Genomic DNA, 26246 nt, shown 5'->3' on the forward strand with positions numbered 1-26246 from the left:
CATCCACATTGTTGCAAATGGCAAGATTTCATTCCCTTTTATGGCTCAGTAATACTCCATTATATATACGTAATATTTATATTTAATATTAATATATATATATATATATATATATATATATATTTAGAGATCACATCTTTATTCAGTATTCGATGGACACTGAGCTGTTTCCATAATTTGGCTGTTGTAAATAATCCTTCAGTAAACATAGGGGTGGGTGTATCCCTTTGAATTCATGCTTTTGTAGTTTTGGGATAAATACCAAGTAGTACAATTACTTGATCATAGATAGGTTTTGAGGAACTTCCATACTGTTTTCCAGAGTGGCTGCACCAATTTTTATTCCTACCAACAGTGCAGGAAAAGGGTTTCAATTTCTCTACATCCCTGGCAACACCTGTAGTTTCTTATGTTGTTGACTTTAGTTATTCTGGCAAGCATGAGGTGATATCTCATTGTGGTTTTGACTTGCATTTCCCTGATGATTGTTGAGTTTCCTTTCATGTGTCTGTAGGGCCATCTGTATGAAATGTTTGTTCGTATCTTCTGCCCATTTTTTAGTTTTGTGCTATTTTTAACCAAAAATTCACTTAAAATCATCTTAAGAGTAGCTTCTTAGGTGGTAAATTGACTTTTTTTTTTTAAAGATTTTATTTATTTATTTGACAGAGAGATCACAAGCAGGCAGAGAGGCAGGCAGAGAGAGGAGGAAGCAGGCTCCCTGCTGAGCAGAGAGCCCGATGCGGGGCTCGATCCCAGGACTCTGAGATCATGACCTGAGCCGAAGGCAGTGGCTTAACCCACTGAGCCACCTAGGCGCCCCGGTAAATTGACTGACATTAATGAGATATTGGTATGGGTTAATGAAAGATAAATGATACAGTATTTCTGCTCTCAGTTTATAATCTGACAAAGGGTATTAAATCTGTATTCAAACTTCTTTGGTGCAAGAATATTTATTTGACTCAAAGGGAGGATAGATCAAATGCAATGAGAATTCAAAGAAGCGGGAGCTCATTTCCAGTAGGAAGGGTTTAAGAAATCACCACATAGTGGGAGAAACTGAGGAAGACCTTCAAAGAAAGGAGCATATCACTAGGTAGAGAATGCAATGAAGGGTGTTTAGGTAGAAAATGGAGAGTGAATTTAAATATGCAGCTGGGAAAGTATAAGTCTAAAACACAGACTACAATTACTAGAGCTCAAGAAGAATAATATGAACAACTGTGAGGAAGTTTTGTTGGTATTGTGGGCGACCTCAGGAATATCTCCCAACTGGAGACTGAGACTCTATATAATTTTTCTCTTCTGGATTACAGATATCATTTTTAAAACTATGATTATTGTCTGTTTAAGCAAGGTGTGCTAAGATAGTTGTGGCTCCTTTGAAAGATAAGCTGCACATCTGCAAAATGTCAGCAGAACAAATGTCATATGTAAACTCTATTGAAAGTACTCTTGGTTTAATAATTATGTTTGCTTTATTTATTTTTTTGAAGATTTTATTTGTTTGAGAGAGAGAGCACATATGAGTGGGAGCATAAGTCCTGGGCAGAAGCAGAGGAAGAAGCAGACTCCCCAGCAAGCAGGGAGCCCAGCATGGGGCTCGATCCCAGGACTTGGAGATCATGACCTGAGCCAAAGGCAGACACTTAAACACCTGACCCAGGTGCCCCAAATTATGCTTGCTTTAAAGATTGTTCAGATATTACATTTCTAAAAGATACGGCAGGAGACCTCAGATAAGAGTTATAACTGAGGGGCTCAGTGGGTTAAGCCTCTGCCTTCGGCTCAGGTCATGATCTCAGAGTCTTGGGATCGAGCCCACATAGGGCTTCCTGCTCAGCAGGGAGCCTGCTTCCCCCTCTCTCTCTTCCTGCCTCTCTGCCTGCTTGTGATCTCTCTCTCTCTTTCTGTCAAATAAATAAATGAAATCTTAAAAAAAGTTATAACTGGATGCAGTATGGGACCACTTTGTCTGCCATGGGGGAAGCAACAGAAAGATAGAAATGCCTTCTCTTGCACCCTGGCAGGCTCTCAAAGCTTGGGTTATACAGCAAGGGCAGTCCTTGCTCATTCTTTCATTATTGAGAACAGCTCTAGCTCTGCAGCCAAGTTCATGCGTGTACAGAAACCCAACATCAGACAGCAGGCAGAAAGAGTATAAGGGAAATCTGGGCATTACTGGGTATCCTATAAATGAAGGAATAAGTAGAGAATGCAACCCATCTCTATTTCTTTGGTGTCTTGTAATTATGTCTTTGTTATAACAAACAACTGAAATACGGTATAATCGTGGCAGTCCCTAAAATGTTTGTGATCAAACTTCAGTGAACTTAAATGCTAGACTAAGGAGTTGAATCTTTAACAGTTACCTGAAGAATTGGCACCCTTCGTTCATGCTGTTTCAATTACAAGACTGACTTAGGGTTGTGTATTAAGAAAATATATTTGATGTTTATGTGAAAAATGGGTTTGGAGGAGAAGAAACCACAGGGTCTATGCTCATGTAATTAGTAATATTTTCCCCTTAGACAGTTTTCTAATGTACTCTAGAACTTCTAAAGATAATTTGTTTTTTACAATATATTTTTCTTCCACATGAAAGAAGATACTGGGTCGATGTAAACATATTTTCTGGCAAGGCCATCATACATTAAATAGGTGTATTTTCTTATATCAGCCTAAGAATTTCAACCTTATACACTATGACTGGAATATATAATTTATGCATATATTACAGGGAATTACAGTTTAGGATGGATTTATAATGATATTGCCATCAAATTTTATGGATCAATGGAGATTATTAGACTTTCTGGAGCCATGCTGTTCTTATAAAGGCCTTAGGTATAGAGTGAATATATTATTTCTTTTTGCAAACCACAAGAGTCTAGATAGGGGATGAAAGTGCAAGGTTTCATATTATATTACTCAGTATGGAAAGGAGTCTTAGAAGTTTTCCCTATTCCTAAATGTGTGTATTTCTTTTTTTTTTAAAGATTTTATTTATTTATTTGACAGAGATCACAAGTAGGCAGAGGCAGAGAGAGAGAGGAGGAAGTAGGCTCCCTGCCAAGCAGAGAGCCCGATGTGGGGCTCGATCCCAGGACCCTGGGATCATGACCTGAGCCGAAGGCAGAGGCTTTAACCCACTGAGCCACCCAGGCGCCCCATAAATGTGTGTATTTCTTAATGAGAGAATTAGAATGTGGTCTTTCAACAGCCCTGGAAATATCAGTTGATCTGTCAGTATTCAGATGAGACACACACCAAATAAAATACTAAAATACTGAAGTGGTTCTCTTTGAGGTTTATAATGAGAATTACTGGGGAGTTTAAAAAGAAATTATAGAGCACAATTCTTGGCTTCTGATTCTTTAGTTCTAGTGTGGCTGTGGATTCTGCTTTTTAAATAGGTCAGGTTTGAGAACCACAGCTGTATTTGGTTATGGGGTAGTGTGCAATAGAAATATAAATGTAATAGGAAATAGAAGATAGGAACTTCCTCTTTTATTTGGCTTTCTGCTTTGGCAGAAGGAACACATTCAAAAGTAAGTGATACTTTCAAAGCTAGGGAATGACAAATGAAAATCCATATAAGCAAAAAAAAAAAAATCAAGAATGAACCAAGTTTTCTTTTTATTTTCTCATCTTTTTTTAGATTTATTTTACAGTGTGGTGGGGAGGGAGAGAGAGAATCCTCAATACACTCTGCTCTGAGCACAGAGCCCAGCACAGGGCTCCATCCCAGGACCCTAAGATCATGACCTGAGCTGAAATGAAGTGCCAGCCGCTTAACTGGCTGAGTCACCCAGGTGCCCCAAGTATTTTTTAATTGTAGTAATATATGACCTAAATTTGTCATTTTAACTAAGTTTAGGTGTGCAGTTCAGAGGGATTAAATACAATGACATTGTTCAGCCATCATTACTATCCAACTTCAAAGCTTTCCTTTTTCAGAACTGAAGTTCTGTATTCCTTAAACAATAATTTCCTAATCCTTCCTCTCCCATATTCCAGCAGGCACCATTCTACTTGCAATGAATTTGCTCTACGTCCCTTTATATAAGTGTAATCATAAAACATTTGCCCATTGTGTCTAGATTATTTCACTTAGCATACAGCCTTCAAATTGTAACCATGTTTTACCATGCATGGGTGTTTCACTAATTTTTAAGGCCTTAACTAATATTCCATTGCATCTATATGCCACTTTGTTTATCCAATGAGATATTTAGGCTAACTTTTGACTATTGTAAATACTGCTGACATGAACATTGACATTCCAAATCTGTTGGAGCCCCTGCTTATAATTCTTATGGGTATGTACTCAGAGTGGAATTGCTAGATCATGTAGTAATTCTATATTTGACTTTTTTTTTTTAAGAAACTTCTGTACTGTTTTCTATATCAGTCATACCACATGAATTCCTAATAGCAACACACAAGGTGAAGCAAGTATTCTTCCTTTCCAATAACATAACAACTTTTTAATAGAAACTACCTTTTGGTTCCCCTGTATTTTTTACCCCTAAGGCCCTGGTATGGTGTTCACTATATGCTAAATACATCACAAAGGCTAAAAATAAGCAGTTATTTGCTAACACCCAGATGCAGAATATTTAAGTAGTTGTAAATCCAAGTGTAATAATTTAGTTTGGGTGCATTGACTGAGAGATATGATTCTGGAACAAATAGAAATGAATTTAATCTATCAGTGTTAAATTAGAACATTTCTATCACCAATACATTTGTATCGGCTTTTTTGTTGTTGTTAATGTTGACTGCTGTTCTCCATAACTTTTGAACATTACCTATATATCATTAACTATTATGTGTATTTTGTATGTAGTCACCAATAATCTTGAGGATGTAATGTTTAGGCAGCTACAAAAATATGAAATATTTTCAATAATGACAAGCTGGAGAGGTATTTATGGCTGTATAGGACTAGGTATCCTTGTCCTTTGCTTTTTCTATTGGCTACCAGTAAGCTGAGACAAACTTAACATTCAAACTCTGCAACTACTTCTTAATTTTAGCAACCTGATTGCATACCTATTAATCATTTTTTGGAAACAAATAGTATATATAAAAGAATGACTCAATGAACCAATGAGTAAATATAACTGAAGCATAAAGACATTTATTTCTAAAATCTATATTTGTTCTTGGTTGCCAACTTTGGATTAAACTGGAATGTACAGGGCACTTGTGTGCTCAGATGGTTCGGTGTCTGCCTTCGACTCAGGTCGTGATCCTGAGGTCCTGGGATCGAGTCCCACATTGAGCTCCCTGCTCCTCAGGGGGCTTGCTTCTCCCTCTGCCTCTGCCTCTCTGTGTCTCTCATGAATAAATGAATAAAATCTTAAAAAAATACTAAACTGGAATGTACAGGACTAAATGGAGAAGAACCAGGATTTCAGAATGAACCTCACTTATCCTGCTCTTGGGTTTAGATTAGATTTTGCACTCTTTCAAAATATGCGCTCCTGAGAAATGTTACTAGTTACTAGTTTAATCTTTAAAATGGTACTTATTACTAAAATGTTAAGTCCTTGAGTGAGGCATTATTCTTTCCAAATTCATGAATAAATAAAATATATAAAATGTGTCTAAGAGCAAATATAGTAAAATATGATTTTTGGATTTAGTTTACGAAATGAGATTTAAAGTGTCACTGTAAGCTTGTACTAGACTGGAAAAACTAGGATATAAAAAGTTTCTTTATAATTAGTCCTTTCTGCTTCTGATTAAACAAATGGAAGAAATTTATATTTAGGTTGTAATATATCTTACTTATAAATAATGATGACATAGCACATATCAATCACTGAATGCAGTCATCTTTATGGGTTTTATCACAACTCACATAATTTATACTGCCTTCAAAATTGGCTCATAAATCCTGAGAGATTTTTTTCAGCATCTACTATTTATGCAAGGATCTGTGTCCATTATCAGTTTTAGGGAGTATATTCCTCCCTGAGGACAGTGATAATTGCTTGGAAAACATTTGGGGCTTCGGTTGAAAGTATTATTTAGAAATATTTGGGGTCTTTGGAACCTGAAAGACTTGGGTTGTAATCCTGTCTCTGCATTAGTTTACAGGCTGTGAGGCAGTGATTGAGTTACTTAACCTTTCCTGAACTTCATTTTCCTCATTTGTAGACTAATGTTATAATATGTATCTCACAGGGTTATGACAGGATTCAGTGACTTACTATGTAAGGCTCCTATTCAAGATAAACACTTAATACATAGTAATTATCATGGCTAAAAAAGATAACAAACTGTATTTACTATTTAACAGTTTTTAAAGATGCTTCAAATAGAAATATATGGGAGTACACAATGGAAAGTATGAAAAGCATTTTTATATAAAAATCATGTATTGTTGAAAGGTAAAATCATGTTTGCCAAAACTGTAAAGATCTAGAGAAAAAAGTGCAAGAGATTTGTTGTTAAATGAAAGTAAAGGATTCATTCTAACAATGAATTTTGATCAAGTTAATAAAGTCCATTAAGTAAATGAGATGCCTCGGTATTCAGTAATGAAAATAATTGGCCAAAGGGAAATCTATTTGTTGCATAGAAATACATTAATACATGACAGCATAGTTGTTTTGCATAATGTGTGTGATAAGACCCCTACAATACCAAACATATGTAGCACCAGATACTAAGGATTCGGAACTGGATAAACAACCCCATTACTAGACAAGAGAAACAAAGTCAATGAGTGAGATGTAGCACTGGCAAGAAGGAAAGCACAAAACTGGAATTTTTACTTATATGCTGTGAATGGGAATTGTTTTTTGAAAACTTACTCAGAAGTAGAGGGGTCCAGTGTTTAAAACTGAATATCCATTCAAGGGAGAATTTTACTGAAACAAAACCAATATTAATAAAGAATACAAAAATACATTTAAGATTAAGGTTTTATCATAAAATTTTAGGTAACAGTGATATTTAGATTTTAGTTTTATAATCCTTTATCATAAAATTACTTTAAGCTTAGTTTTTTATAACTCAACATTAAATATCTAAAACTTATGTGTAAAAACATAAAATGCTTAAAATGTAAAAAATTAAAGTTTTTTCTGAAGGCAATTTTTTTTTTCTACTGGAAATAATGGAACTATCCTGTTGGCTCTGTAAATTTAAATAATGTAAACTGACATTTTTAAAAAATATTACATTTGATTAAATTGTCTTTAGCACAAATGGATTGGACGGGAATAACCCCAAGTTTGATGATGTATTCTCAGCTTGCATTCTAACATTCACTGGTTTTTAATTGTACATCGAAGTCACTGTTAACATTTGCAGCTGATTTTTCTACCTATTAATCTAAGGACTTGAAATTTTGTTCAGGAATATGTTACACTTTACAGATCACTTTTTTACATATTAGAGCTTTAATAACAAAATAATACTTTATGTACATGTGGCCTTTATCGTTTACGAAGCTTCTTCATCTGTAATCTCATTTACTTCTCACAGCCGTCCTGTGATATAGCAGGGGATTACTTTCACAGTTTTATAGGTGATGAAATTGAAGCTGCATGAGGATAAATTACTTGCTCAAGGTTGCATTGCTAGTAATTACCAAAATTGAGACTTGGACGCACTATCATAACTAGTTCGTGTAGCAGAGTTTAAAAAATCAGATGCCTGCAGTGAACCAGGAATGGAAACAAACAAGTGAAGTCCACTAAGCATAGGAGACTGGGGAGTGATGTAGTTAACTGGGAAACAGATGCCCCGTCCGAAGGGAGCAATAGCGTTTTGGGTGTAACTTTGTGTTATCTTGAATAACTCTGGGTGTGGGGTTGCCAGGCTTCTAATTTAAGAGAAGCACACCATTCAAATTTCATGAAATGCCTTTGTTTTAAATATCGGCAACTGACTCAAAGTTGAAAAAAATGATCTAAGCAAGACAAATCTGAAGGCTGATCTGGCTGCCAATTTACAGCATGTGTCATAGTCTTCATTCTTTAGGGGAGCCTGTGAGGAGGACCTGATATTTAAGTGGCTAGGGTAAGATGGTAGAGACGTCACCTTAAATCCCATTCTCTAGTACTGAGCCAGCATTTATGATTAAGGGGGTATTTAGTGAGAATTTTTGTCATCTGATTTCCGTGGTAGACTATTCTTTCATTTGTTCAACCCCAATACACTGCATGCCAACCATGTTCCTGGCACAATGATGCAAAGAAGAATGCTATATAGTATCAGCTCTCAAGTCTCAGCTGAAAACCTTCTAGCCATCAATATGTTTCTGCACACAGGAGGTGCCAGAAGCAAAATGAAAGGCTTCATTGTGAAGGTAGCATTTGGAAATACGTCACAACCTGGATTTCTGAATCTGTTTTCTAACCACACTTCTACTGTTTTCTTCTTTGATGCCACAGAAGGCTTTCACACATGTACCTTTATCCAAAGATAAATTAGCTTTTTGAAAATTAGGAAATGCAGAATTAAAAAATTACAATTGTATATAGAATCTTAATGTTTATATCTGTAGAGGTAAAATACACGTGTGTATAGATTCAGACTAAAGAAGGGAGGGAGAGAAAGATGAATTGCATTGAGTCCAGTAATGAAAACTTGTGATTGTATTTCTTTGTTGCCCTTCTGTCGGAGAGTTCAGAACCTAATTTGATTTACAGTCTCAGTAGCTAGTTTGCTTACCTGTGGGTTTTTCTCTTCAGTCATGATTTTCTAAACATATATATACCTTTATATATCTTTTCCCTTACATGCACATACATACTAGACATAGGAAATCTGTGCTCTTCATAGTTTGATTGCTCTGATTATTTGATTCTTATTTTCAGTACCTGGAGAAATCCTGTGTATCTTTGTTTCAAGTTCTATTTTATTTTTATTAGAAACAGGCTAGAAGGGTAGAGGGAAAGAATAGGAGAGAAAAGAAATACACCATTCACACACACACACACACACCAGATGGCTAAGTGGAGCATTAACTGGTCTGGTTTTTCTTAAGTGGCAGAGTGAGTTCATGTGGGAAACAAAGATAAGACCTAGGGTTCTGGGGCGCCTGGGTGGCTCTGTGGGTTAAGCCGCTGCCTTCGGCTCAGGTCATGATCTCGGGGTCCTGGGATCGAGTCCCGCATCGGGCTCTCTGTTCAGCAGGGAGCTTGCTTCCCTCTCTCTCTCTCTCTCTCTGCCTGCCTCTCCATCTACCTGTGATCTCTCTCTGTCAAATAAATAAATAAAATCTTTAAAAAAAAAAAAAGACCTAGGGTTCTATTTCTCATCTTTTGGCTTAAAGAGGACATTATTTTAGACTAAATATTAAAAACTTGTTATTCTGTCAAGGCGTTATCCATATCTGTCTTATATGCAAAAGAATATTTTTTTTCTGAGAATTAGAGACAAGTTATAAAGTACATAAATGAAGAAAAAAATCTTACAAATTTAGTGTGATAAATCTTTTTCAATGTAAGCACTAAGTCAATAAGTCAATTGTAATAGCTAGGATATCAAACATTTTAAAACTATTCATCCCATGCAATGAACTTCTGAAGGTGGTAGAATATGGTCCAGTGATTGGGAGGGGGGATTTTCTACTGATAAGAACCTGTGTGTTTCTGTGTGTACACACGTGCATGCCTGTATTTGAAATTGCTGTGAGGGATTTGGGATGTCTGTTGTATCTTTTTGTTGTTGTTGTTGTATGTCTTTTGATTTTACTTGTGCAGTATCACTGTTACTTTTAACAAAAATGAGATCCCATTATATATATGATTTTATAATATTTTTTTCATCTAAAATTTGTGTGAACATTTCTCCAGGATAATATGATCTACATCATCATATTTGTTTGTTTATTTATTTATTTATTTTTGTTTTGTGTTAGTCACCATACAATACATCATTAGTTTTTGATGCAGTGTTCTAAGATTCATTGTTTACATATAACACCCAGTGCTTCATGCAATACGTGCCCTCCTTAATACTCACCACCAGGCTCACCCATCTTCCCATCTCCCTCCCCTCTAAAACCCTCAGTTTGTTTCTCAGAGTCCAGTCTTTCGTGATTCATCTCCCCCTCCAATTCCCCCCACCTTTACTTTTCCTTTCCTTCTCCTAATGTCCTCCATGTTATTCCTTATGTTCCACAAGTAAGTGAAACCATATAATTGACTTTCTCTGCTTGACTTATTTCACTCAGCATAATCTCCAGTCCCATCCATGTTGATGCAAAAGCTGGATATTCATCCTTTCTGATGCCTGAGTAATATTCTATTGTATATATGGACCATATCTTCTTTATCCATTCATCTGTTGAAGGCCATCTTGGTTCTTTCCACAGTTTGGCTATTGTGGACATTGCTGCTATGAACATTGGGGTACATATGACCCTTCTTTTCACTAAATCTTTATCTTTGGGGTAAATCTGTAGTGCAATTGCCAGGTCATAGGGTAGCTCTATTTTTAATTTTTTGAGGAATCTCCACACTGTTTTCCAAAGTGGCCACACCAACTTGCATTCCCACCATCAGTGTAAGAGAGTTCCCCTTTCTGTACATCCTCTCCAACATTTATTGTTTTTTGCCTTGTTAATTTTTGCCATTCTCACTGGTGTAAGATAGTATCTCAGTGTGGTTTTAATTTGGATTTCCCTGATAGCTAATGATGTTGAACATTTTTTCATATGTCTTCATTGGACAAGTGTCTGTTCATTTCTTTTGCCCATGTTTTGACTTGATTATCTGTTTTTTGGGTGTTGAGCTTGAGAAGTTCTCTATAGATCTTGGATATCAGCCATTTGTCTGTAGTGTCATTTGTCAATATCTTCTCCCATTCCATGGGTTGCCACTTTGTTTTGCTGACTGTTTGCTTTGCTGTGCAGAAGTTTTTATCTTGAAGTCCCAAAAGTTCATTTTCACTTTTGTTTCCCTTGCCTTTGGAGATGTGTCTGGAAAGAAGTTGCTGTGGCTGATGTCAAAGAGGTTACTGCCTATGTTCTCCTCTAGGATTTTGATGGATTCCTGTCTCACATTGAGGTCTTTCATCCATTTTGAGCTTATCTTCATGTACAGTGTAAGAGAATGGTCGAGTTTCATTCTTTAGTACATAGCTGTCTGATTTCCCCAGCACCATTTATTGAAGAGACTATCTTTTTTTTTCCACTGGATATTTTTTCCTGCTTTGTCAAAGATTATTTGACCATAGAGTTGAGAGTCTATATCTGAGCTTTCTACTCTGTTGCATTGGTCTATGTGTCTGTTTTTGTGCCAGGACCACACTGTCTTAGTGATCACAGCTGTGTAATAAAGCTTGAAATCAGGCAACATGATGCCCCCAGCTTTGTTTTTCAACATTTCCTTGGCAATTCGGGGTCTTTTCTGGTTCCATACAAATTTTAGGATTGATTGTTCCAGCACTTTGAAAAATGCCAATGGTATTATGATTGGGATGGCATTGAAAGTATAGATTGAAGCAGAAAAAGCATTTGACAAAATAGAGCATCCTTTTCTGATTAAAACTCTTCAGAGTATAGGGATAGAGGGAACAGTTCCTCACTATGAAAAATCCACAGTGAATATCATTCTCAATGGGGAAAAGCTGAGAGCCTTCCCATTGAGATCAGAAACATGACAAGGATGCCCACTCTTGCCACTATTGTTTAAAATAGTACTAGAAGTCCTAACAACAGCAATCAGACAGAAATAAATAAAAGGTATTCAAATTGGCAAAGAAGGAGTCAGACTCTGTCTCTTCACGGATGACATGATACTTTTTGTGGAAAACCCAAAGACTCCATCCCCAAATTACTAGAACTCATACAACAATTCCATAATATGGCAGGATACAAAATCAATGCAAAAAATATCTTGCTTTCTTATACACTAAAAATGAAACTGTAGAAAGGGAAATTAGAGATTTGATTCCATTTACAGTAGCACCCAAAAACTGTAAGATATCTTGGAATAAACCTAACCAAAGAGGTAAAGGATCTATGTTCGATGAACTACAGAACACTCATGAAGAAATTGAAGAAGAGGGGCGCCTGGGTGGCTCAGTGGGTTAAGCCGCTGCCTTCGGCTCAGGTCATGATCCCAGGTCCTGGATTCGAGCCCCACATCGGGCTTTCTGCTCAGCAGGAAGCCTGCTTCCTCCTCTCTCTCTCTGCCTGCCTCTCTGCCTACTTGTGATTTCTCTCTGTCAAATAAATAAATAAAATCTTAAAAAAAAAAAAGAAATTGAAGAAGACACAAAAATATGGAAAAGCATTCCATGCTCATGGATTGGAAGGATAAATATTGTTAAAATGTCAGTGGTGCCCACAGCAACCTATAATTTCAATGCCATCCTGATTAAAATGTCTGTTGTTTCTAAATCAGTATTCTTTGAAATGCTCTGTTAAAAATGTGATCAGGTAAGTGTGCAAAACACTATATTACCCATTTCTTCTTGAAAATGTAAACATATTAAAGACTTATGAAAGTATGCCCACTGTGAAGAAGCTGTTGAATTTAGTTCAGCCCAGTCATTATTTGACTATTGGCCCCTATTCTCCTACTAGTTGTGTTAACATTTCACTAAACTAGTATTCAAAAGAAGACACTGGGTAAAAATAGCTTTGAAGATATAGAATTTCTCTTAAACTTATTTCTTCTTGGCATGATTATAACAGCAAATGGCTAGTAATGGTTGTCATTGCCAACTATTGCTAAAAAGTGAATTCATGTTATAGGACATGTAAGTAGAGAGTCTCAGCTATTTATAGAAATAAAAAATGGAAAATATTGGAAAATATAAAAAAGTGTTTTAACATACCAACATTTAGTGAAGTTGTTTTTCTTTTCAGGTATAGCCATCAATCATTTGATCATGCTCTATAAAAGTAATTCCATATATAAATAATTTACTGTGTTTAGCCAAACCATTATTTCTACAGTTGGCCCCATTCACTTACTTCACTCTTTACTGGGAGAACAACTGATCATGTTCTTGGATAACATCTTTGGTATTCCTGTACCTACTTCTTTGCAGGGAGGGTGCGGGGGACAAAAATACTCTACCTCATGTTACTTTTAGTCATATGTCCTGTTTTTGTTTTGTTTTGTTCTTCAGCTTTTTATCACTTTGGAATTGTGCTTCTATTTAGAACATGAGTTAAGAACTGTTCATCAAATGTGGTATGTCCATGTTGTGTCACTGAACCAAAAAAATTCTGTTCAATTGTTCTCAGTGCTTATAATTAAGCTCCTTGGTAACCAACACACAATCGCTCCTTAATGCCAGTTTTAGCTTCATCTAGGCTATTGGCCTTTAGAAAGTTAATTGAGGAGACAACTCCATTTATTCTATAGCCTATTCTATAGCCTATCTTAAGGTCAAGTTAAACCCTTGGGGGGATATATGCAGTCCATAATAAAGTCAATACTGCTCATGAATAAATGGTGATAGGAAAAGACAACAGAGCAAAGTCAAAATTTTTGTGTCTCCCACTAATAGTTCTTTGCTTTGTATAGCATTCTTGAAAATCTGGTTATATAACTGATTTTTTTTTTTTAATCAAAGCAATAAAGTATTCCATTGCTTGAGAGGAAAAAAACTGGGACAATAATAGTATTAAGTGATTTACCAACTACGTGGTTAATGATGGGTTAGAGCTCACATACACGTTTTTTAAAAAATCTCCTGATTGTGGGGTGCCTGGGTGGCTCAGTGGATTAAAGCCTCTGCCTTCAGCTCAGGTCATGATCTCAGGGTCCTGGGATTGAGCCCCGCATAGCATTGGGCTCTCTGCTCAGCGGGGAGCCTGCTTCCTCCTCTCTCTCTCTCTCTCTGCCTGCCTCTCTGCCTACTTGTGATCTCTGTCAAATAAATAAAATCTTAAAAAAAAAAAATCTCCTGATTGTGCTTTTTCTAAAGTTAGGCTTTTTTTGTCCTTAAAATCATGTGCAAAGGGCATACTCTATTTTCTAATTTTTGCCTACTAAGTGTTTGAATTAGTGGCTTCTTCCCTCAAGTTTAAAATTTCATTCAAAACCTTATTTTTTAACCTATGATACACACATATGTATATATAGAAAAGCGAACAAATCATATGTTTTTAACTCTGTGAAATTTCAGTGAGTACATCCTGGTAATCCATCACCCAAATCAAGAAACTGTATATTACCAGCGCCTCAAAAGTCCTCAGTCAGTTAAGCATCTGCCATTGGCTCAGGTTGTGATCCTGGGATTCTGGGATCAAGTCCCGCATTGGACTTCTGCTCCATGGGGAGCCTGCGTTACCCTCTGCCTCTCTTTCTCTCTCTCGCATGAATAAATAAAATCTTAAATAGATATCTGATTTATGAAAAAGACAACACTGAAGGACAGTAGAAAATTGATAAATTTTCTTCAATAAATAGTGCTGGAACAATTGAATATTCATATGGGAAAATAAATGTTGACTCTCTATACCATCCACAGATCCATTCCAGATAGATTATAGGCTTAAATGTGAATTGTAAAACAGCAAAGATTCTAGAAGATCACACTGTTAATCTGGGTCATCTGAGAAGCAGATTCAAATAGGATTAGAAGTATAAGATAGTTAATGGAAACACATTTGAGAGAAAATAGAAAAATGGCAAGGAAGAGCTACCAGACTGTAATACTGGTCGGACTCTTTGAAGGAGAGAAAGAAGTTGTGTAGGAAAGTATTAGACTGCACCGAAGTTTTTGTTTTGTTTTTTAAGATTTTACTTAATTGAAAGCACATGAGCTGTGGGGAAGGGCAGAGGAAGAGAGAAGCAGACTCCCCACCAAGAAGGGAGCCTGATGTGAGGCTCAATCCCAGGACCCCAAGATCATGACCTGAGCTGAAAGCAGATGCTTAACCAACTGAACCACCCAGGTACCCTGACTGCTATGAAGTTCTAAGGAAGTTAAGCAAGGTTGATGTAGTTTTCCAGTGAAACCCATCCATCAAGAGCAGTTTCAAAACCCCTAGGAGCAGGCCCACTTTGGTTATCCCTGTCACGTTGTCTACTCCCAGCTAATGACTATAGGAAGCACAGCCAAGGGTGGGGGGAGAATACAAAAACCATACATACAAAAAACCCAAAAACCTACTTCATTCAATTAAGAACTTTTGTAAATCAAGAGGGAAGGAAAACCACAGGATGAGAAGATACTTGCAGTTACACGTAGTCCATAAAGGAACCTCATATAGCAAAAGTAAAGAATTTCTCCAAATCAAAAAAAATAACCCAGTTGAAAAATGGGCATGAGTCTTGAGCAGGTAGTTCACAGAATAGAATATTCAAATAACTTTAACCATATGAAAAACAATTTCTTTACATTGCAAAGAAATGCAAATAAAACCACATTAAAATAATGCACATCCATCATAATATTTATAATACAATGTTTGACATGAATGTGGAACAACTGGAAATTTTGTACACTGCTGAAGAAAATGTTAAAACCATTTTGGAAAACGGTACCTACTATAGAGGAGCATATATATACCTTAAATTCCTACGAATTTGGTCCTAAAGTCATACACAACAAGAGTGTTCACAGCAGTGTTGTAAGCAACACAAATGTTCATCCGCAGAATAAAGTGCAGTACATTCATAGGAGAGAATGCTATGAGTAATAAATGTAAACAAGTGCTGCTTTCATTATTTTATCATTTTGGAGCTATTCCCTATTTTCATGTTTTTATTAGTAGGGTAGGTTTTGGGGTGGAATAAATGCAAGGGTTTCTATCCTTCAGGAGTTTACAGTTTCATAGAGAAAATATTTTAACATTTTAATATTTTAGTTTTTAATATTTTAATTTAAAATTAATTTAAAATTTAAAAATGTTTAATATTTTAATATTTTAAGTGTAATGCATTAATTGGTAGGAGGGGCTGAAGTTAGTGCTCTGTAACTTCAATGCATGCAGTGATTTTCTTATTGGTGGACCTAGATTTCATAGGGAAGGTAACTTATGAGCTGATTCTTGAATTATGAATTGCCTTTATATGTGTGGACATACCATAGTTTAAATTAGTGTTTAAGGAAGTACTGAACAAAAAGTTGCAAAGAGATTTGCAGATAAAAACAGCAAGGTCTTTGTGATGAGCCAAACATAAATAACTTGTAAACTGAGGTGTTAATATTGGGAAAATAGTAATTCATAACTTTAGGGTCTATGAATTGTATCTGTCTTGTTTTTCTTGCCTATTTCTATATATTTTCTTTGATTCTTTGGCATTCTGAAACTCTGTGAATCTGAGAAATTCGGTGAATACACAGCCTTTTTTTTTTTTTTTAAATCATTTATTTCCAGGAAAACAGCTGCAGAGCACAAGATTTATTTTAGCTAACCTTATCCTGGTGTGTCAGAATATATAATAGTGGGGTGATGTACTTTTTGTGTGTTAAATAGGTGGATTATGTTCTTGATTGAATTCTTCTTTGGCATACAGAAGAGGAGAAGGGGTCAAACCCTTTTCTTAAACGCTGCTATACTTTCTGATAATCTATGAAACTGTCCATGTCTCAGCATGTGCCACAAATCCTCTTAAGTTGGTGAGGTGCACATGGGTGCTCAAAAAATGGGATCACAGAATTAGAAAGTATCACCAGAAATAACATACAGAGAGCATTTAAGTTTTTAAAGCTGCTTGTTTCCTGATTTTTTAAATCCAAATCAGAGATTATGATAAGATCAGTGACCATCCTAAAATTAAGAATCTTGTGTCAAGTTGGAAAAAGGTAATGGTGTTACTAGAGAGTTTTCTTTTTCTCAGATGTTATAATTATCCCTAAGAAATAACTTAGCAGACAGTTGTCTGATACAGGACATGTGGCAAAAGAAAAACCAAACCAAACCTTAGTATTTTACTTTTTTTCCCCCCAAACCTTAGTATTTTGGTAAGCAAGTCAGAAATATACATCTGAACTAAACTTTTCCTTTAAAGAACTCAAACTGAGCAGCTGCTACTATGTTGCAATATTGTTCATAGGCTCACATCTTTTCAATTGAGTCATAGTCTCACTGGAACTGCTTTCAGGACCAGTCTGTAAGCTTTGTAATGAAGTTACTCATTTTATGATTTTATCTTCCCTTTACTTTTGACCAAAAGTACTATTACATTGATTGGCTCTGAATATACAATTTCTTAAAATCCAAAAATGATAGAGTATAAAAGGAATTTACAGTTCCTGTGAAGACATTATCAAATAGTAGTAAATAATAAAAGGTAAGTTTTTAGATTTCTAGATAGATATTTAGAACAGTAAGTCATTTAAATTGTATTCATTAGAAAAATTCTATATTTGCCTTAGAGGGCCACTTTAGACTAAGTAAATCTCAATAGGTGTCCTCTCAGAGATGATTTTGAACTTTCCTCATATGATGCTAAGGATTCTGTAAGTATTACATGGTGAAAAATTAAGAATGAAGTGTTTTCATAATTGACAGATAATAAGTTATATAGGTCTCTGAATATTTTTAGATTATTAAGATTTCAGTAAGTTTATAGCATAACACTGATATAAAGTGAAAAATAGAATAATTCAGGTAATTTAACGTAACTTTTGCTTTATAATGAAAACACAGTTTATACATTCAGCTACTAAACTTACACTTTGTTTAGCAACTGAACTTAAACCATTTACTAATGAAGAGGAGTTAAGCTACTATATTTTATCACCTTTAAAATACAAATTTTTTTTTACTGTATAATTCCATTTATGTGACATTCTTTTTTTAAAAATTTTTATAAACATATATTTTTATCCCCAGGTGTACAGGTCTGTGAATCGCCAGGTTTACACACTTCACAGAACTCACCTTAGCACATACCCTCCACAATGTCCATAACCCCATCCCCCTCTCCCAACCCCCCTCACCCCAGCAACCCTCAGTTTGTTTTGTGAGACTATGAGTCACTTATGATTTGTCTCCCTCCCAATCCCATCTTGTTTCATTTATTCTTCTCATACCCCCTTAACCCCCATGTTGCATCTCCACTTCCTCATATCAGGGAGATCATATGATAGTTGTCTTTCTCCGATTGATTTACTTCGCTAAGCATGATACCCTCTAGTTCCATCCACGCCTTTGGTACTGCCTCTTGTTCTTTTTTTGTGGTGAATTTTTCCACCTTGTCATTTTGTCCAGATAAGAGTATATGAAGGAGCAAGTAAAATACTAAAAGGGTGGCAAAGACCCCAGGAAAATACGCTTTAACGAAATCAGAAGAGATCCTAAATCGTGGCGGGGAGAACGGGGATAAAAAGAGGTTCAGAAAAAGAAAAAAAAAAAAACAATTAAAAAAGAAAACGAATAAAGAAAAAAATATAAAAAAGAAAATATATATATGATAAACTAGTTAAAAAATGTTAAAAAAGAAATAGGTAAAAGTTAAAAAAAATTTAGCAGAAGAAGAAAAAAAATGAAAAAGAAAAAGAAAAAAAATTAACTTCAAGACTAAAGAATCATGGGGAGAAAGCCATGTGTTCTGTGCTTTGCTTTCTCCTCCTCTGGAATTCCGATGCTCTCCTTGGTATTGAACCTGCACTCCTTGGTAGGTGAACTTGGTCCTGGCTGGGTTTCTTGTTGATCTTCTGGGGGAGGCGCCTGTTGTAGTGATTTTCAAGTGTCTTTGCCCCAGGCGGAATTGCACCGCCCTTACCAGGGGCCAGGCTGAGAAATCAACTCGGGTTTGCTTTCAGGAGCTTTTGTTCCCTGAGCGCTTTCCATAGAGTTCCGGAGGATGGGAATGAAAATGGCGGCCTCCCAGTCTCCGGCCCCGAGGAGCCGAGAGCTCGGGGCCCCACTCCTCAGTAAACCCTCAGAGAATAGCCCCCAATTACTCCCGTCTCCCTGGCCTTGGGCTGCGCTCTGAGCTGACCGAGCCTGCGACCGGTTCAAGGTAACCCCGAGCTGAGAGCTCACTCCTCAGCTCTGTCTCTGTAGCCAGCTTCCCCGTTCTAATACCTGCAAGCTCTGCAACACTCAGACACCCGTGATCCTTCTGTGACCCTGCGGGACCTGAGGCCACGCTGACCCCACATGGGCTTCACCCCAGTTTAGCCTCTGGAGCAATGTCCCTCAGCGGAACAGACTTTTAAAAGTCCTGATTTTGTGCTCCGTTGCTCCACCGCTTGCCGGGAGCCGGCCCCTCCCCCCGCGGTCTATCTTCCCGTCGTTTTGGATTCACTTCTCCGCCAGTCCTACCTTTCAGAAAGTGGTTGATTTTCTGTTTCTAGAATTGCTGTTCTTCTTCTCTTCAATCTCCCGTTGGATTTGTAGGTGTTTGCAATCTTTAGATAAGCTATCTAGCTGATCTCCTGCTACCTGAAGTAGTCTCAGCCTGCTACTTCTCTGCCATCTTGACTCCTCCCCCAAAATACAAATGTCTTAAAACACATTTTGACCTCTCTGAAATTAGGACATGCTCTGTGATCAAGGGTGTTGTAAAATGGCTAGCATTCAGGCTGGAATTTTGCATGTACAACTCTGCTTGTCCATGTCATATGTGTTCATATTAACATCTCTTCAGCTGAGTTATATGTATTAGTGGTATTGTACACATGTTGAGTTTAATTGTTTAAAATATCTTCAGATATATTACACCATGATTGGAGATTGAAGTTACTGTGTACACAGAAAGGGATGGCAAAACACAGCTGAGCCTACATTTAATATCAGTGAAGCCAGTATCCATCATTGGAGGAACAACCACGATTGAGTTTATATTTTCTTGCAGAGTGACGACAAAGTACTTTTCATGGGCCAAGAAAGGAAAATATCCTGAAGTAGTTGGTCTATTACATTTTGTTGCTAAGATTTATGCAAAAGGATGGCTCATCACGCACAGAGAGTTGGAACTGAGGGAACAAGAAATTGCCAAATCTCTCAGAATAGATAAAAGGAATTTCAAAGCAGACAGTCCATTATGACTGATTTATGTATTGTGCAAGTTGTTGAATTTATTTTAACAAACTTCCTATTGGCTTTGAACAGAAACTGCTTAACTTCCAGCAAGACATGATTCAGTTGAAAAAAATGAAAATTCAAGTGCCATCAAATAGGGAAACATCTCCAAAGCTCACAGAATTGGTGTTAGCCACTTGGAAGAAAATCCTGGAGACAAAAATGCAGTATCATTACTTTTGATGGGTTGGGACATTGTATGGAGGATTAGGAAAGTTTACAACTCTGAGTCAGATTCAGAACATTTGTACTCCAATAGTGAGAAATTTGGGGAATACTTAACAAATTTATGCAGCATATTGGGTTTACATATGGACAGGCTGATACATTATTAAATTATGCATAAATGATAGGTTCAATGATATAAAATGTAAACTCTAAGTGATAAGCATTGTGATAGTTCATCGACCATTTTTCGTTCTTGTTGTGTTACATGATATAAATGGTACATCTACAATAGATAGCATCTTGAGTTGGTGAGATACAGTGTTAAACATAAAAGAATATATATAAATGCAGTTTTAGGGTAAACATCACCCTCTCATTATACTCCATTATAATCTAGCCATATACTCTACTTCATTTTTTTGCATTCCTTTTGTGTTTCAATAATCAAAGATCTCCTTTCTAAATCAAAGATTTTCCTTTTCTGTCGAACTTTACTATGTATACTTATTTGTATAGATTTCTCAAACTTAGTGAAAAGTGATTCCAGTATTTTGCTTTTTATTTATTTTTTAAAGATTTTATTAGAGTATGCATGTGCACAAGCAGGGGGAGCAGCAGACAGAGGAAGAAGCAGTCTCTTTGCTGAACAAGGGGCCTGATGCATCACTTGATACCAGGACCCTGGGATAATAACCTGAGCCAAAGGCAGACACTTAACCAACTGAGCCACCCAGGCATCCCCAGTCTGCTGAGCCACCCAGGCATCCCCAGTCTGCTTTTTCATGTTCTTGATCTGTTCATGTATGATCCTTGTCAAATACTCTATGTATGTGCACTTATAGGCAATGTATCTCTAGTGTTAATCATACTCTCAAGAGAATTGTTTTCTAAGAAGTATTAAGAACCCTGTGTCTTTAATCCAGAATTATTGCTGCAGTCAAAAGACATAATGTGTCAGAATGGAAAAAAAACAAAGCCCTATGTATATGTTGCCTACAAGAGACTCAATTCAGACTTAGTCACCTGCAAATTGAAAGTGAGGGCGTAGAGAAATATTTAACATGTGAATGGAGTTCAAAAGAAGGCCAGTGTAGCAATACCTATATTGGACAAACTAGACTTTAAAACAGACTGTAAAAAAGACAAGGGAATTACATAATCATAAAGGGGAGAATCCATCAAGAAGATACAAGAGTTGTAAATATTCACCCAAGAAGGGAGCACCCAAATATATAAAACAATGCAAACATAAAGGAAATAATGATAATAGGGTATTTTAACATCCCACTTACATCAATGGACAGATCATCTAAACAGAAAACAAACAAGGAAACAATATCTTTGAATGACACACTGGACCAGATGGACTTAATATATTCAGAACATTCCATCCTAAAACAGCAGAATGGCATTCTTTTCAAGTGCACAGGGTACATTTTCCAGAATAGATCATGTATTAGGTCACAGAACAGGCCTCACCAAATATAAAAATGTTGGAATCATAGCATGTGACTTTTTGGACCACAACACTATGAAACTAGATGCCATCCACAAGAAAAATACTGGAAAGACCACAAATACATGGATGTTGAACAACATGCTACTGAACAATGAATGGGTCAACCAGGAAATCAAGATATAAAAAAATACATGAAAATAAATGAAAACACAACAGTCCAAAACCTTTGGGATGCAGCAAAAGTCCTAGGAGGGAAGTATATAGAATACAGGCCTACCTCAAACAAGAAAAAACTTCTTTCTTGACACGTTGCTGGAGGCAAGGGCAACAAAAACAAAAATAAACTATTGGGACTTCATCAAATTAGAAAGCTCCTGCACAGTGAAGGAAACAATCAACAGAACTAAAAGGCAACTTTCAGAATGGGAGAAGATATTTCCAAATGACATACCTGAGAAAAGGTTAGCATCCAAAATCTATAAAGAACTTAGGAGACTCAACACCCCCAAAATGAATAATCCAGTGAATAATGGGCAGAAGATATGAGTAGACATTTTTCTGAAGAAGGTACATGGATGGCCAACAGACACATGAAAAGATGCTTAACATTACTCAGCATCAGGGAAATACAAATCAAAATTACAATGTAGTTGTCTCACCTGTGAGAATGACCAAATCAACAACACAAAAAAGTTATTGATGAGGATGTAAAGAAAGGGGAACTTCTTGCCCTGTTGGTGTGAATGCCAACTGGCACAGCCACTCTGGGAAACAGTATGGAGGCTCCTCAAAAAGTTAAAAAGAGGACCACCCTACTTAGTAATTCTACTACTAAGTATTTACCTAAAGAATGCAAACATACTAATTCAAAGGGATACATGCATCCGATGTTTATAGCAGCATAATCTATAATAGCCAAATTATGGAAACAGCTCAAATATCTATCGACTGTTTACAAGATCAAATCCTTAAAGGGTAAGAGCAATGGCCGGCTCATTTTTTTCTCTCTCAGATTCCAGCTTAACGGTTATTACAGGATAAATATGCAGGTTTCCTGTTTGCCTCTTCAGATCCATTCTCCTCTCCGCATGCTCTGTATCCTAAGAGACTGATCTTAAGGAACTGCATTATCTGCTCACTAGCCTTCTCACTCTGCTGGGTTCAGCCAGTGGAAGAGGGAGGCAAGAATTTGGTGAGTATTAAGAGAGCACTCAGGATGTTTATCATTAACCCTTAAAGGGCTATATTTGACAGATGAAAGCAAACTCTTCTACCTATGGCCACTTTCTTGTCATGTGGCCTCATTTCAACTGCTCTCACTCTTAATTATGTTCCGATAACACTGCCCCTCTCCTTGCTCCCTTTAAAGCCCAAGGGCTTCCTATTGTCGTTAGTCCTTGTGATGCTTCACTGTTGGTTCCCTTATGCTACCCTTATCTCTCTCTAATGCATCCTCTGTTCACTTCTGGGACTTTGCTTGCAACTGTTGGTATTCAGTTTTTCTTCTTTGAGACAGAATTTTGAATGTAAGAATCTGAATATACAGGATACAACAAGCCTTTTCATTAAAAAAAGTGCCTTTTCGGGGCACCTGGGTGGCTCAGTGGGTTAAGCCGCTGCCTTCGGCTCAGGTCATGATCTCAGAGCATCGGGCTCTCTGCTCAGCAGGGAGCCTGCTTCCTCCTCTCTCTGCCTGCTTGTGATCTCTCTGTCAAATAAATAAATAAAATCTTTAAAAAAAAAAAAGCCTTTTCTAGGCCATTAGAAGTGTAATATGTAGCTATGTTTCTAGAATCTTTTCTAATTTTATTTTCAAATGTATATAATAATGTTTTAACTATTTTCAAAAAGATTAACAGAAGGAAACTTTATTTAAATGATGTTTATGAATTTAGTTACACTATTAGTCAAATACCTCTCCTCAGTATTGTTTTGCTATCTTTTTTGACTGACAGAATGCAATTTTCACTGAATAAGGTTAACTTATTCAGTGTTAATGTATGCATTTTTTTTCTTACAGGATCTTAAGATACTCTGATTGTGTTCATTTTTACATTTGAAAGTTATTTATATTCATTAGATATAGAAAACCAAGTCACCAAGATAGAGTGATTTATTCAAAATCATAATATTTGTTAAACATTTGTAGGCTGGCTTTTAATGTCAGTTTGGAAAGATCTTTATTCTCATTTTATTATCATATACTGCATCTCTGATATGTGAAGGAATGCTATATCAATAATTTCATGTATAATGTTAAGAGTTAATTATTGGACTTTTTTATTCTGTCTGCATTCATAATAGAAATTCATCTGAAATAAGTAATTTTCCTCTGCACAACTCTATTAAGAAAACGCACTGTACTTTTTCAACAAACAGGAGGGATATATTTTTGCCTTATTAAAACTAGGAAAGTGTATTCATTTTTGGAGTAAGGGCAATAATATCCTATATTAAATAAAAAGCCATTGACCTAGAGACCTTTTTATAAACATAATTAGTTTATCTTAAAAGAAATATTATGTTTGAGCCTCTAATTGTTCTAGGTTATTAATAGGAAAGCATTATTTAGAACTGTCAGGAAAATCAATATTGAAACACTTACATACAGGGTAAAAATGGTACCATTATTGATGGTTATTTGATAGGGAAAAGTGTAGCCTCTGCATGTATAGAGGACTCATTTTCAATTAACTATGCTTAAATAAGAAGATTCAGCTTCATTAAGGTCTTTGGCGCCTAAATTGTTCATTTGTTTGTAGTTGGAACATAATCTATAATTATTTTATGAGGAAAATCTTGGCCTTGCCCATAGTTATTTCCTTAGGTGGCATCTATTCAGGATGGGTTTAGATTAAAAGTCTTTAATGTCAACCCCAGAGTCCACTTACTTGATTTTTCATCAATAATATAGAATGTTATATTCCACTCTTAGAAAATATTGCTGAATTCATAACTACCCAATTTCTGTAAGTTACTTAATATTATATGGTAATTATTTGAAAGATATGCAGTTTAATTCTTTTGGGTTATTGGTGCTGATTCGAACTTTTTTCTTAACTAACACACTGGAGAGAGAGAACATTTTCTACTTAGTAGCTCTTTACTGTAGTGACTTAGAGCGAGGAGGAACCCCACATGGACAGGACATATCTAAAGGGTGGGAACATATGGAGTTCCTGCAAGTAGCCCTGACATCTTTTGGTAATACTTGTATTTCCTCTCCCCCAAGGTGAGACCTGAAGACATAGTGATTAGGATGACAACGGGCTATTGCTCAATCTCAGAGAAAGCCTGTTTCCTTATCTCTACTATAAAAATAAAAATAAGACAAAATTAGGGTTATTTTGAAGATTAAAGAAGTTAATTTATCGTAAGCTTCTATATTGTAAGCTTCAAGTGTCTTCTATAGGGTAAACACAGTATATGCTATCAGTTGGGATTATTTTATAGCTAATATCTTAAACTTCAGCTCAGATAAAGCTATGTTTTTAGAAACACTTTTACTGAACTCCTTGGTCTTAGCTTGAAATGAAGAGTATAAGCAGGATAAAATTTCCTTCTGTTATTATAAAAAAGTTACTGAGGGGATCATCAAAGTTAGTTTCTCCTTTATGAGGACTCACAGGAGAAATTTTGAACAACTTTATCACTCACTCACTTTCCTTATGAATCAGAAAGCTTAAAGCATAATTTAACCTTTTCTAGATGACTCATGGTTATTAATAATATGGATTCATTGCAGAAATGGTGTTGTGTCCTGAGGTCTATTGAGTTGCAAAGAAATATGTGGAGATGCAACGGGAGTGGGGGTGGTTGGGGGGTAGGAAAAGAATAAATGAAACAAGATGGGATCAGGAGGGAGACAAACCAAAAGAGACTCTTAATGTCACAAAACAAACTGAGGGGGGCTGGAGGGAGGGGTGAAGGGAGAGGGTGGTGGGGTTACGGACATTGGGGAGGGTATGTGCTATGGTAAGTGCTGTGAAGTAGGTAAACCTGGCGATTCACAGACCTGTACCCCCTGGGGCTAATAATACATTATATGTTTATAAAAAATTTAAAAAAAGAAAGAAATATTTGCCCCAGTAGTGATGAGTGAGGCAAGATAACCAGACTAGACTTAACAAAAACATTCCTGTTACAAGAAAACTTGGAAATAGATTGCTTTCCTACAAACCATCTCATCGTATAAAAATTGAGTCAAAATCCTAATTTTAAAAGGTGTGCAGAAATTCCTTTCATGAAAAATTTAGCTTGACTGTATTTTTTATTACATTATAATTATTTGCTGTGATGCTTATTTAGGGCATTGTGTAGGGCCATGTTGGGTATTCTCTGTGCTATTACAGTTGGGCAATTTATAGAAGGCAGTAAGTGGATAGTATCCCTTGAAATTGTTCCAGGCACAATCTTCATAATCTTTTAAGTGGATCTGCATTTATTTTATTTTTTTTAAAGATTTTATTTATTTATTTGACAGACAGAGATCACAAGTAGGCAGAGAGGCAGGCAGAGAGAGAGGAAGGGAAGCAGGCTCCCTGCTGAGCAGAGAGCCCGATGTGGGACTCGATCCCAGGACCCTAAGATCATGACCTGAGCCGAAGGCAGTGGCACTGAGCCACCCAGGCGCCCTGGATC

The 26246-nt window shown here is 36.4% G+C and overlaps 1 protein-coding gene across 6 annotated transcripts in view; it reads left to right on the plus strand.

Moving 5' to 3' along the window:
• The window catches only part of NAALADL2 (N-acetylated alpha-linked acidic dipeptidase like 2), a 1357959-nt gene that overhangs the window by 222494 nt on the left and 1109219 nt on the right, over positions 1-26246 (plus strand). For 3 of the 6 annotated variants that reach the window (XM_047730769.1, XM_047730776.1, XM_047730802.1), the window contains exon 3: positions 22676-22797. The exons of 2 other annotated variants lie outside the window; for them this stretch is intronic. The gene's annotated coding sequence lies outside the window, so the exon portion shown is untranslated. Of the gene's footprint in view, positions 1-22657; positions 22798-26246 lie in introns of those variants that run through there. One more of the 6 variants, XM_047730793.1, reaches the window with a different exon arrangement.

This window comes from Lutra lutra, chromosome 1, assembly GCF_902655055.1.
Source record: "Lutra lutra chromosome 1, mLutLut1.2, whole genome shotgun sequence".
Classification (NCBI taxonomy): Eukaryota; Metazoa; Chordata; class Mammalia; order Carnivora; family Mustelidae; genus Lutra; species Lutra lutra.